Source organism: Lygodium microphyllum, chromosome 28, assembly GCF_053477565.2.
Source record: "Lygodium microphyllum isolate KBCC chromosome 28, Lygodium_microphyllum_v1.1.10, whole genome shotgun sequence".
In the NCBI taxonomy this organism is placed as follows: Eukaryota; Viridiplantae; Streptophyta; class Polypodiopsida; order Schizaeales; family Lygodiaceae; genus Lygodium; species Lygodium microphyllum.
Window position 1 is genome coordinate 84,870,377 of NC_141162.1, and position 13,214 is coordinate 84,883,590.

Here is a 13,214-nt window from a genome sequence, read left to right on the forward strand (position 1 = left end):
ATGTAGGTTAGAAAGTGTTGGTTTCTCTTCGATCTTTGTGTTGCTTTGTGTTGCTTTGCAATGTAGGTTAGGAAGTGTTAAAAGAGAGAGAAATGGAAGTGAGTGTTTTCAATTTTTTTCTTGTGTTGGTTTTTATTCTTTGCAATGTAGGTACAAAAATGTATGTGTGTGAGCATAGTTAGAGCCGACCTCAAAGATAGATAAGTTTGAAGCCGAACTCAAAGAGATAGGTATGAAAATTTTAAAAAAATACCTGAAATATATATAGTGGAGTGGTCCGAATATACAAAATATAGAATCGTTATTAAATTATCATTCCATTACATCGCAGTCAAGATGTCTAGCACTCATGACCAACATGGTGGTGATTGTGAGGCTTGGCTCAATCAACGTGTCCCCTGTCCATGCACGCAATGCAAATTGGCCATTCGTCGAAAACGTCGTTTGTCCATAGAGCATGTGCAACGGTATGGAGAGTTTCGAGTTGAGATAATCGACCAAGTAGTCTTGAATTAGGAGATTGCGGTAAGTTCTCTCTCATTACGTACTATATGACATGTAATTGATTTAAGTATAACAGTTTGGGGTTATCTTAGAAGTTAGCTCCTTAACGTCCTTTACAGGGTCACGGCCATGTCGATACATTGCAGTCCGCAAATCTCTTGCATCCAGTAAGATGAGTTCATCCGCGCTCTATACAAATGCCATCGGAGATAACTAACTGTCTCATAGAAGGTGATAACTCTCAACCCCCTTCTATGGGTGAGAATGCTGGAGACATGGACGATCTTCCTGCTTTTTTGGAGCCCGAGTTAGAGGACATGATCGAATCATTGCTTCCGATGGACTCAGAATCCCAAGATCCTTTAATTGCGGAGGCTACCATTCCATTGTATGATGGGTGTCGGGCATCCTGTTTGAAGACACTTCTTGCATTGTTGAGCATACAAACAAAGTATGGATGGAACGATGCGAGTGTGACAGAGCTATTCAGGTATATTATGATGTGTATGATTCTTTATTGAAAGCCATTAAAATGTGCTATGTAGTACTCTAATAACGTGCTTCATTGCAATTTGTAGAACATTGAAATCTTACATTTTGCCTACCCAAAACATGATGCCTGAGTCTCATGATGATGCAAGACAAGTGCTGCAAAAGCTAGGCATGGATTATAATTGCATTCATGCTTGCCTCAATGATTGTGTTCTCTTCGGAGGAGAGTTTTAATTGTTGGCCACATGTCCCAAGTGCGGTGCGCACAGGTATCGAAATGATTTGCAAGTACAGACTGTTCCGCAGAAGGTTTTGAGGCACTTTCCGCTGATACCACGCGTTCATCACATTTTTCAGACCAAGAGTTTTACAAATTTGACTACATGGTATGCAAAAAATCGATCTAGTGATGGTGTACAGCGTATACCAGCTGACTCAGAAGCATGGCATCACATTGATGAGACTTTCCCTGACTTTGCAAAGGAGGCGAGGAATCTACGATTCGGTCTTGCTATGGATGGGGTAAATCCTTTTGGTTTACGTTCCACCTCCTATAGTGTATGGCATGTGGTCCTTGTTAACTACAATATACCACCATGGCTTTCCACCAAGAAAGGACACCTTTTGCTTAGCTTGCTTATGCCTGGACGATACAAAGTCAAGAATATGGATGTCTACCTCTCTCCACTGATTGATAAGCTAAAGGAGTTGTGGGAGGGAATTGTAGTGGAGGACATGAGCAAACATATTGGTAGGCGATCTGCAACTATAAGGGCAATTCTTATGTGGACCATGCATGACTTTCCAGGTTATGGAGAATGCTCTGGTAAAGCATGTTTTCTTATTTTGCTAGTTTTCTTTGAGCGATGTTGGTGTTATGACATGCCTCATTATACATGTGTGTTTTGCAGGGCTAGTCACGTCATGTTACCATCCATGTCCTCTGTGTGGACCAAGGTTGGATTCTCATATGTCAAAATCTATGAAGAAGATGGTATTTGAGGGACATCGGGCTTTTTTTCAGAGGGTCATGTCATGAGATAAGGATTTCTTGGTCGCCCTCCTGCGAGAATGAACACACTGAGCTGGTTTGATCACAGGATGGTGGACCAAGACTCACTTCCCAGTGGAATGCGACGCTTCTCAATTTTCTATGAGTTGACTTATTGGAAAAAACTGAAAATTTACCACCTTTTAGATCCCATGCACATTTTTAAGAATGTGGGTAGCTTGCTATGGGACCACCTCACTGGGCAGTGAGACACACTAGGAGCGAGGATGGATTTGAAAGCAGTGGGAAAAATGGAACCATATTGGCATGTAAGTGGCGTCGACGGTCGAGTGCAATTGCCGCACACTCCTTGGGTTTTGTCTGGCAATGAAGTGCGACGAGTAAAGGAAAACATCAAGTCCTTTCGCACGCCAACCGGCTTGATGCGTTCTCTCAAGACAGCATTCACAAAGGATGACCAATTAACAGGACTCAAATCCCATGATTAGCATAAGATGTGTTAGGTGTGTACGGTATGAGGCTGCATATGGCATGATTCTGCATATTAGATTTTAGAATCTCCATTTGTTGATACACAATATTAATTACATGGTTTTCACAGTTCGTATTGTCGATCACAATCGCGGGGTCTCTAACATCGGAGGTACATACAGCCATTTACAAATTGTCCGAGTTGGTTTAGTTTGTCTCCCAAAAAGAGATTCACATATCATCGATTGAATCCACGAAATCCATGGCAGTAGAGACTGATTGTCTTTTGGAGAAGTGTCTTCCCACTAGCATGCTCACAATACAAACCCATCTTCTAGTGCATATTGTAGATGAATTGCAGGTTGCAGGTCCAGTTCATAGTCGATGGATGTTTTTCCTTGAACGGTTCATGGAGACCTTAAAGGGATTTGTGCGACAACGGGCTTGTCCTGAGGCTAGCATGGCTGAAGGTTGGTTAGTGTCGGAGGCCTTGGTGTACATTTCTGAGTGGTTGTCCACTGTGGACCGGGACAAAGGCTTGATATGATCACTTAAGGAGGATGATCGTCTGAATGGAGATATCCTAGTGGGAAACAGAATAGACAAGAAGATGGACGCATCCATGGAGTCCAAGGTGAATCGATTTTGTATGCTGCATAGCGCTATGATGGAGAAGTGGCTGTAAGGGTATGAGGATACTCGAGTTGAGCGAGAGTCTGCAAGATCTGGGAGTATGCAGCAATGGCCCATTCGATATCCAAAGGGCTAGGAGGAGATGCCTCTACTCATGTTCACTAGATGGCTAGATGAGGCCCTAACCAAAGCATCTCAAGATGGAGAAACAGTTACTGAAGAAGAGTGGGACTTCTCACATAGATGCAATCCCTAGAAATTACAATCTATGCTGCAAATCGCAACTAATATACTTGTTCTTCTCCCAATATAAGGTCCATAGTGCAGCATGGTCACATGGACGACATTTCAGAGTAGAGCACATCGACAAGTTACGCTCGACAATGGACTGTGGAGTGATGGCAATGTTTGAGCATGAAAGCCGACGACATGCCACTGATCCAAACTGTGTAGTTGCAGAGATAGAGTATTTCAAATGTTTATAGAGTATCCTTGTAGTGGACTATCGAAGTTTCTCCGTGACCATATTTGATGTGCAATGGTTCAAGGTTACTCTCAAAGGAGCAGGTGCAACTATTCGGCGAGGGCCAAGTGGCTTTGTTGAGATTGACTCAACGAAGAAGTGGACCAATTTGAGTGATACATTTGTTTTTCCAAATCACTATGAGCAGGTAAGAGTCCCTAATACTTGACACGCTTTAGCAATCTCAAAGTGGACATTTATACTCATCATAATATGGATCAGGTCATCTTTTTCCCTAATCCGCAACAACCTCAATGGTGGTATGTCATTCCCATGACATCTAGGAGTATCCCTGTGTTTGCCAAAACCCCCGTACCGATCGTAGAAGAGACACCTTTAATAGCGGCAATGACAGAAGGCATACAAGAAACTAGGATGAACCGCTCGGAGGACCAAGACATCTCACCTATGGAGATAGAGGAGATAGAGGATGGATTTTTTGAAAATGAAGCAGAGTCCTCATTTTGTGGAGAATTTTGTATAGATCTCTTGGTGTATACTGAGCTATGTTAAGATCAGATTGTGGAACCCTAAACAAAAGTGACTCGATCAAAACGTTCCTCCCACTACAGCAATGCCACTTTTTGCAAATCGATTAGGACAATTTGTATGTTTTTGGAGTATGGAGTTTTGTATTATCTAAATTTTTTAATTATTTTAAAATGAATTCTTGAAAATTAAGTCTTAGTTTTATTATATCTTGCAATTCATTATCTAATTGACTTATTTTTCATTGTATGTATAGGATTAGGATTTGGGCACGGACGGTTGGATGAGTCGGGATTTTACAGATGACAACATTGACACGATGCTAACATTCTCACCGGAGTAGCAAGTACGGGTAAGAGATAGAGCCGATGCACAGCTTTCCCATTCCACCTCAGCACGATCGACAGACTCTAGACGGTCCGACGCTTCGGTATCCAGTAGACGCAGTGGTAGATCTCGCTTTGCTTCAAAGTCACGTAGTCGAGGAGGAGGTAGCTCTAGATGCAGTCGCTCCCACTCGCACTGCCACCAGGGAGTCGACACCATCTTTCACTGGCGGTGGCGGGCAGACGTCTACTACTCCCACTCCTTCACGCACCCCACCGATCACTCCCAGGGCCGACAAGAAGTACACGAAACCCACTCCTCCAGGTATGTATTTTCGCATCCTTTTTGGCAGTAGCACTTATCAATTCAAGTTGCATTTGACACATTTGTATTAATGTCATGAAGTACCCATTTGCAAAATCTTGCAGGTTACTCGTATCTCATAGATAAGGCCTCTGGCCATTTATACATGAATGATGATGGAAAAGCTGTCATCTCTAGGATGCATGAGTTGTGCCAACAAGTATTTCAGCACAACATTACATAAAAGTGGAAGGAGATCCCAGATGCCAGCAAGGAGTACATAATTGATACATTGTATTGAGAGTTCCCTCAGCCCTCTAGCAATGATAGATTTTCGAGAGGGTGGATGATGACGCGTATGCATGACTATCAGTCGCATAGGCGATCTGATGCACGCGAAGCAGTCAAGTAGGGAAAATCGAAGCCGGAGTGGCTAGATACAGAGGACTGGAGTAATCTCCAGGATGAGGCGACATCCACTCTAGACAAGTTGAAGCAGCAAAAGGACACACCAAAGGCGCGCTTGGACTCAGGATCGGTGTATCACCTTGGTAGCGGTGGCCACGCAACATTCCTGGTAGATTTCGTAAGTATTAATAGGGTAGAGTACTCTAATTTAATGACATCCATGTTGATGTATGTATTTCGAACATGAATCTCAAGTACGTTGTTTTTCAATGTTTGTGTGCCATAGCAAGGTTTTACGAATCGCGACTCGACTGCACTAGAGGTGACATACGGGGAGAAGCATGGCTTGAGTGCCCTGATCAAGAAGCTCTATGCTCGCGGAGGACCGGTAAGTAGTAATAAATATCATTCCTAATTTGAGAAATCTGTGATTATATATCAGCTTGTATTTGGTACTCACAATTATATATGTTTGCTATTGCTGACTCCCTTCGATATGCCACTATAACGGGAGGAGTTTTCTGATGCAGATGAGCCGTAGAGAGCAGATTAGGCTATATAGGATTACTCCTTATCTTGTATTATGTAAGGCCTTATGGCTTCTATCCTCCATATGTAATAGCAAAGTGTATATGATTTGGACTTCTATGTTGTAGCATGACTCCATATTTGCTTTGTCACAGTAGCACTTCTCAATTTAAGTTCTGTTATTTTCTTTATCAATGCAGTGCACATTTGTGTTAATTAATGTCATGAAAGTACTTGTTTGCAAAGTCTTGTCATTATTTGGGATCGATTGTCTAACTTCTTTGATAGCAGGAATTGTCTAGCCCTATGTGGCTCTAACTGTGGCAAGGTTGCATCTGCAGTTCTGCCATAAAAATAATTTATTCTCTGCAAACCGTCGGTATTAGCATCGAAAAATAATTCTGCAATCGTTGGTATTAGTGTTGGAAATTCCTCTGTAACCGTCGCTATTTTCGTCGCTAATTTTGACAAAAATAACGAGGCAAATAGTGATAGTTTTGTAGCGATGCTAATACCGACGACGGGGATATTTTTTATATATAAAGAAAACGTCGTTATAAACGTCGTTATAGCATGTATATGTTGTAGTGATTATAGATTGTTCTAATAATCTTGCTTCCTTCAGTATACATTCTCGTTCATCAGTATGCATGAATATTTTTTTGGATTGTAAAAGTTCTTATTTTATTTATTTTATGGTATATTTTTTTGGAGGATACCAAGCTTGATATCCATTTTCATCATAAATGTAGTGACATTGAAATGATGAGTTATTACTATCCAAGGTAGCTTGAGCTTTTTTCCTTAAACAAAAAGACTGCCCTCTATCTTTAAACATTCCAAGTTTGCATTAGGTTGGATGGTCACATCTGACCATCATTAACATTGCACGTATCTTTCAAAATTGTGTTTATTGAGCGGAATGATTAAAGATATGTTCAATTGGATAATTATAAAACACATTTACTCCCTTGAAGAATAGCTCCTAGAGCTCTTTTATAAATGATCTCAAATGATTCCAAATGTAGAGCTTGGATTGTGAATCAACTTATTGTTACTTAGTGGCAAAAATAGTACAAAAAGAATCCCAACCCTAGACCTTTTGCAATCATTCAAAATCATAATTTCTACTCCACCACAAACTTTTTGAGTTGTTCAAGAAGCTTGGAACCCATCCTAAGGTAGAAGCAGAGCAAAGTTTTGAGGCTCTCTCTACAAAAAAAGTTAGTTTAGTACAAATGCACATAAAGCAGTAGTAGCTAGTATGATTCTATGTATCCACAACTAAATGTGGTATATATATTTTGAAAAGATAGCTAGTGAAATATGTACCTTGCATAACTATTGATTGTGTTTATTCAAAATATGACATTTATTGCATACAAATGTATACTACTTGGTAGATTTACTCCGTCCATATTGAAGTGTTTTTTATTTTCTTAGAAAGGTGGGAAATATAATATTACACCTTGAGTTTTGAAAATTTATATGTAGCTCATACTCAACATTTGGATTCCACAAGTCTTGAGCCGTACAACATTTTGATCTATCCCAGAATTCAAAGGATGAATTTGCATACATACCTGGCTAAGTTACTCAAGAATATATGTGCGCATCACGTGGGTTCAAAATAAGGTAATTTTAAAATACCATTTTTATACAATTTTTACATATAGAAGGGTGTAATATAAAGGGATTATTTATAGATTGAATAGAAAAGGGTTATGTTTTATTCAAGAAAAATTAATTGATAATGATATTTAGAAAGAGGCCTTGAACGCACGTGATGTAGAGGGTATATATATAGTTACTTCCCTAAGCATACATAGAAACAACCTGTCTTAGCCATCTCTCTTTCTGATACCACATTTATAAAAATCAATGACAAAAGTTTTGACTTTTTATTAAAAGTTATAGTTATCTAGTTCTAAATAGGTAAATAGTTAAATGAAAGCATGTCCTTTTGTGGCTTTTCACATCTTGGACACTTGGAAAAACAAATCAAGCATTTAAGTTTCAAAATGCTTTGTCTTATATTTGTTGGACAATAACACTTTTCAACATTGCCCACATCTAGGTCCTCTCTGATACACTCAAAAAGCTTTATCTCATGAGGATTATCGTGTGTACATCCACAAATCTTATAACGATGAGATTGAATCATTGCAAGTCCATTGTACATTGTAATCAAATTTCCCCAACATGCAGGGATCCTCACTCCAGCTAAGGTCCCATCCAATGTCTCAGGTAATCAAACTAAGATCTTACTCAAGCTTGGCTTCAAAGAATCATTATCTCATTTTCCAACTCTTTGACCATCCATGTCACCAAAAAGAAAGTTGAAGCATTTCATTTTTAGTTGTAATATATATTCTATGTTTATCCCAAAGAGCTTGTAACTCAATTAACTTCTCAAGTATTTGGACGCACAACGAGGGCTCTGTACCATCCACATTTACACTACTTAGATCAATATCTTCATGTATGTCCATAATTTCATCATGTTATTTTAAGCGATCAATATTGTTAGCATTATCCTCACAATGTTGATCTCGTTCACTATATGCATGATCTCCATGATCATGAATATCACTTATCATATCATTAGGATGATTTATCATATTTGGAGACCTATCACCATGGTCATTGGACGTGCCAATACTATCATTGGATTGTGGTGTTAATCTTATCTCAAGTCCCAAGTCTTGATATTTCAACCTTAATTGTTGATGAATAGCAAAGGTAGAAGGAGCAACATATCTTCCACCATGATAATAGAAAATACAATTGTACCAAACTTGTCTACTCTCTATGGGTCCATCTATAGTTTGAGTTAGTTGTTCCACATCTTGGACCAAAGTCAAGTTTGAAATTTGTAAACTACTCCTCCTATGCATATTACCAAGTAAATCTTGCTGACTATGATGATAGAAAGTACTTTGAATAACCATTTTCCATCCTTGACTAGTTTGTGAACACATATATATGCATGATCAACTTCTTATATCAGTTGAGGAACGTGCCATCTATTCCATAGGAACACCATTGAATTAAAAACTTTTACAATCTCTTAATAATTTTAGTTTTCCAGCTTGCTATAATAAACTTATGCTCAAAAAAACCCTAGCGTAAAAAGCAAATGAGAGATTATGAAACCCTACTTGGATAGGAAAATCATGTCCCTAGGGCCAAAAAGGCCCATCATACTACTTACCCTTTCTTGGACATCTCCTCAAACAAGTGATAATTGGAGCTTACTCTAAAAACCTAGTGTAAAAAGCAAACAAGAGATTACAAAACCCTACTTGGATTGGAAGATCATGTCCTTAGGGCTAAAAAGGGCCATCACACTAGTTCTCCTTTCCCAAGCATGGTTAGACATCTCCTCAAATAAGAAAATGAGAGATTATGAATCCCTACTTAGATAGGAAGATCATGTCCCTAGGGCCAAAAGGTCCATGGTAGTAGTTATCTTTTCCCAAGAATGGTTAGACATCTCATCAAATAAGTGATACTTGGAGCTTACTATAATAAAATTATGCTCAAGAAAACCTAGCATAGAAAGAAAATGAGATATTGTGAAATCGTACTTGGATAGGAAGGTGGTGTCCCTAGGGCAAAAAAGGCCCATCACAGTAGTTATCCTTTCCCAAGAATGGTTGGACATCTCCTCAAACAAGTAATACTTGGAATCATACTTACCAAGCCCCTAAACTACAATGATTACTCATTCTCGATGTATGCAACAACTTTCACCCCACTAGACATACTAGAACTCAAAATTATTCCTCTTCTAAGAGAAAAAGGATTTCATGCAATATAGAAGAGTTAGTGGTAGCTACAATTTTACTTTGAGCTTTTGAAAGAAAAACCAATTTAAGTAAAGTCCATTAACATTATGTGAGCATACCCTAAAACATGCTGAATACTCATATTATCAAGGTATTCCATGCGTCAAGATGAATATCTATTTGAAAATTTCCCAAAATTTAATGGATCAAAGATAAGACATGAATTTGAAGGTATTGGCTCTCGAGCTATGTGACTTATGCTTACACTTATAAGAAGGTCCATAGGAGGTCCTAATAAGGAGAGTGTGATGCTTGTAGTATACCTAGGCTTCAAGATGAAGGCCTAGGAGTTATGACTTTTGAGACTCTATTGGATATTAGAAGGAACATAGTTGCAAGCTGAAAGTGTGGTCCTAGTAGAGGTGTATGTATTAAGGTATATTCTTATCCCATCCACATATAACCTTCAATTTCCAATTCCATATAAATTCAATTGGAAAGTGTCTCTCCATTCTATCCATTTCAATGTTTATATTCTTAATATTCTTAGCATTGAACTCCATTTAAATATGATATCAAGCTCCGATCCAGTTACAGTCACTTTTTAGGAACTCCACACTAGTTTAAGGAAACCCATTTGCACTAGGCAATACATGTGCACCCCATATAGGTCCATTTTGCTAGTTATACATGGTATTATATACAACTTAGGTCACAAGAGGCCTTGTAAGTTGCCATCTCACACACATAGCAAATAGTGCATTATAGGAATATTCTTGTCATCACTATGATTAAGTGCACATGAATTAGTTATAGACTACACCAACAAGTAATTAAGTAGTACATGCACGCACACCCATCTCACCAAGAGCACATTATAGTTATAATCACTCTCTTTTACAAAGTAAAGAAGCCTAGGACATCATTGTAACACCATTGAACATCAAAGTCCCATACACAAACCTTTTGTCCCTTAAAAAACTAGGTGTAGCACAATAGATCCACCTTCTCATAAGTCCCATACCAAGACCCTTAAAAATGACCAAGCGCATAAGACAGATGCAAGTCAAGTAACCAAACTGAACAGACTCAAAAAAACTGAAACGACTCAAACCTTGGCAACCTGAAATATGATGGATTTACAGCCATTCACTATGCATATATGGTCAAAGTGATACAGGAACCAGAACCCACTTCTTTTAAGCAAGCCATGGGAAAAGAAAAATGGGAGAAAGCCATGGATGAAGAAATGGATGCCTTGGAAGCAAATACTACATGGGAATTGGTACCTTTGCCTAAAGGTAAGAATGCAATTGGCTGTAAGTGGGTTTATAAGGTGAAGCACAATGCAGATGGTTCTGTGAACAGATACAAGGCAAGATTAGTAGTCAAGGGGTATGCACAAACATATGGCATTGACTATGAAGAAACATTCAGTCCGGTTGCAAGGATGGCAACCGTAAGAGCAGTCATTGCTATGGCTACATCAAAGGGATGGTCTTTACATCAGATGGATGTAAAGAATGCCTTCTTGCATGGTGATTTGCAAGAAGAGGTCTATATGGAGCAGCCACCAGGTTATGTGCATGCTGTTCATCCTGAATTTGTTTGCAGGTTGAAGAAAGCCTTGTATGGATTGAAGCAAGCACCTAGAGCATAGTCTGACAAGATAGGACAGTATCTTGTCACTATTGGCTTTCAGATTTCCAAGGCAGATTTCTCACTTTATGTGAGAAAAACAGAGAAAGGTATTATGCTACTTGTCATTTATGTTGATGATTTGATTATGATAGGTGATAGTGATGAAGATATCCTTCATGTGAAAATGCTATTGAAGCAGAAGTTTGAGATGAAGGATTTGGGAGAGCTGCATTATTTCTTGGGCATTGAGGTGATTAGATCACCAAGTGGGATACAACTCTTGCAAAGGTAGTATGGATTGGACATGCTGTCCAAATATGGGATGACAGGCTGTAAGCCTATTTCAGTTCCTTTGGAGCAGAATGTGAAGCTGAGCGCAGATGCAGGTGAGCTTTTGGAAGACCCTACTATGTACAGACGCATAGTAGGAAGCTTGATTTATATGACTATTACCAGGCCAGATTTGAGCTATGCTGTTGGACTAGTAAGTCTGTTTATACAAGCTCCAAGGAAACCGCATTTGGATGCGGCTAGACGCATACTCAAGTATGTGAAGTTCACATTGCAGTATGGACTATTTTATGAGACTGGGGTTCAGATACAGCTGCATGGATACACTGATGCTGATTGGGCTGGTAGTATTCCTGATAGACGATCTACCAGTGGATATGTGTTCTCTTTTGGGAGTGCAGCAGTCACTTGGAGCAGCAAGAAATAGCCTACAATTGCCTTGTCGATCACAGAGGCTGAGTACAGGGGTGCAGCAATGGCCGCATGTGAGGTAGCTTGGTTGCATAAGCTACTTTATGATATGCATCAGCCTACAGATAGGCCAGTTGTCATTTATTGTGACAACATGAGCAGTATACACTTGGCAAATAACCCAGTCTATCATGCTAGAACAAAGCACATTGAGGTGCATTATCACTATGTGTGAGAGAGGGTTTTACTAGGTCTTATTGATCTAGTTTATGTCAGCACAAAGGATCAGGTAGCTGACATATTTACGAAGGCATTGGGCGCAGAGAAGCTGCGCAAGTTCAGAGACCTGCTTGGTGTGCAGGAATTGGGATTGAGCTCGAGGGGGAGTGTTGAGATATCGAGCTCCACTCGTGATATGCCAGGGTGACCGTTGTGCATTTATGTCACCGACTTGTCAGTTGTAGATGCGGTTGGTACACCGCCCGTGAATAATAGCTAGATGACAGCTATCCTTATCTACTCTAGTTCGTGGCTCAGTTAGTATGCCACCTTAGTTAGTTGTCTTTGGTTTGAGACCCATATATAGGGTTCTTCTATTTCTTTGTATGCGAGTTCTTTTGGCTTACACAACTAAGAAGAGGAAAACTGTTTTCAGCCTCCACCTCTGTGTGTATTCCCCCATTGTGCAAGCAAGAAAGCTACAAGTGAGACTCCTTCCTTCTCTCCCATAATCTTGACACTGTAGGCAGTAGTGGTAGCGGTCATGGAGGTTGGAGTATATGACATAGGCTAATTCACTTACTAAAATGAAGCTCACTACTAAGGTCAGAAAATAGAAGAAGATAGCTCCTCTCTTCCTATATTATATTAGAAGCTTACAATAGATTTCATGATAACATCATGAAATCCCACAAAATATCATGATAATATTTTCAAGATGAAGGATTATCAAATCCCACTAGTCACAAGCTTTACTCAATTATTGGGAATAAGACTAGATTGCATACCATCATGTAAGCTCTCAACCAAAAATTTCTTTCTATGCAAACTAACATATTTGCAAAGATTTTTTAGGAAGCGTTGTCGTGCCACTATGTGGGCACAGTGTGTAAAAATCTGGAGTGCATCATCATCCGACTTTCTTATTGGTGAAGAGAGTCAATGTGATCTGGGTCATTAGTACTAGTGTGAGTGGCATGGATTATCCAAAAATACTAGATTTTTGGATAATTTTAGCCTAAATTTGATATTATTTATTATAAAAATCCAAAAAATTTAGAAAATACTCTAGATTAGGATGGCAGGCAAAAAGAAAGTTACTTTTTTAGCCAGTTATGATATTTTTTAAAAAAAAGACAAATTAACAAAATCATGCACGTCGCCATTGTTG

The 13,214-nt window shown here is 39.2% G+C and overlaps 1 pseudogene; it reads left to right on the forward strand.

The window, feature by feature from the left end:
* Positions 1–809: 809 nt before the first annotated feature.
* LOC148011704 (uncharacterized) lies at positions 810–2,511 on the forward strand (annotated as a pseudogene).
* Positions 2,512–13,214: the final 10,703 nt, after the last annotated feature.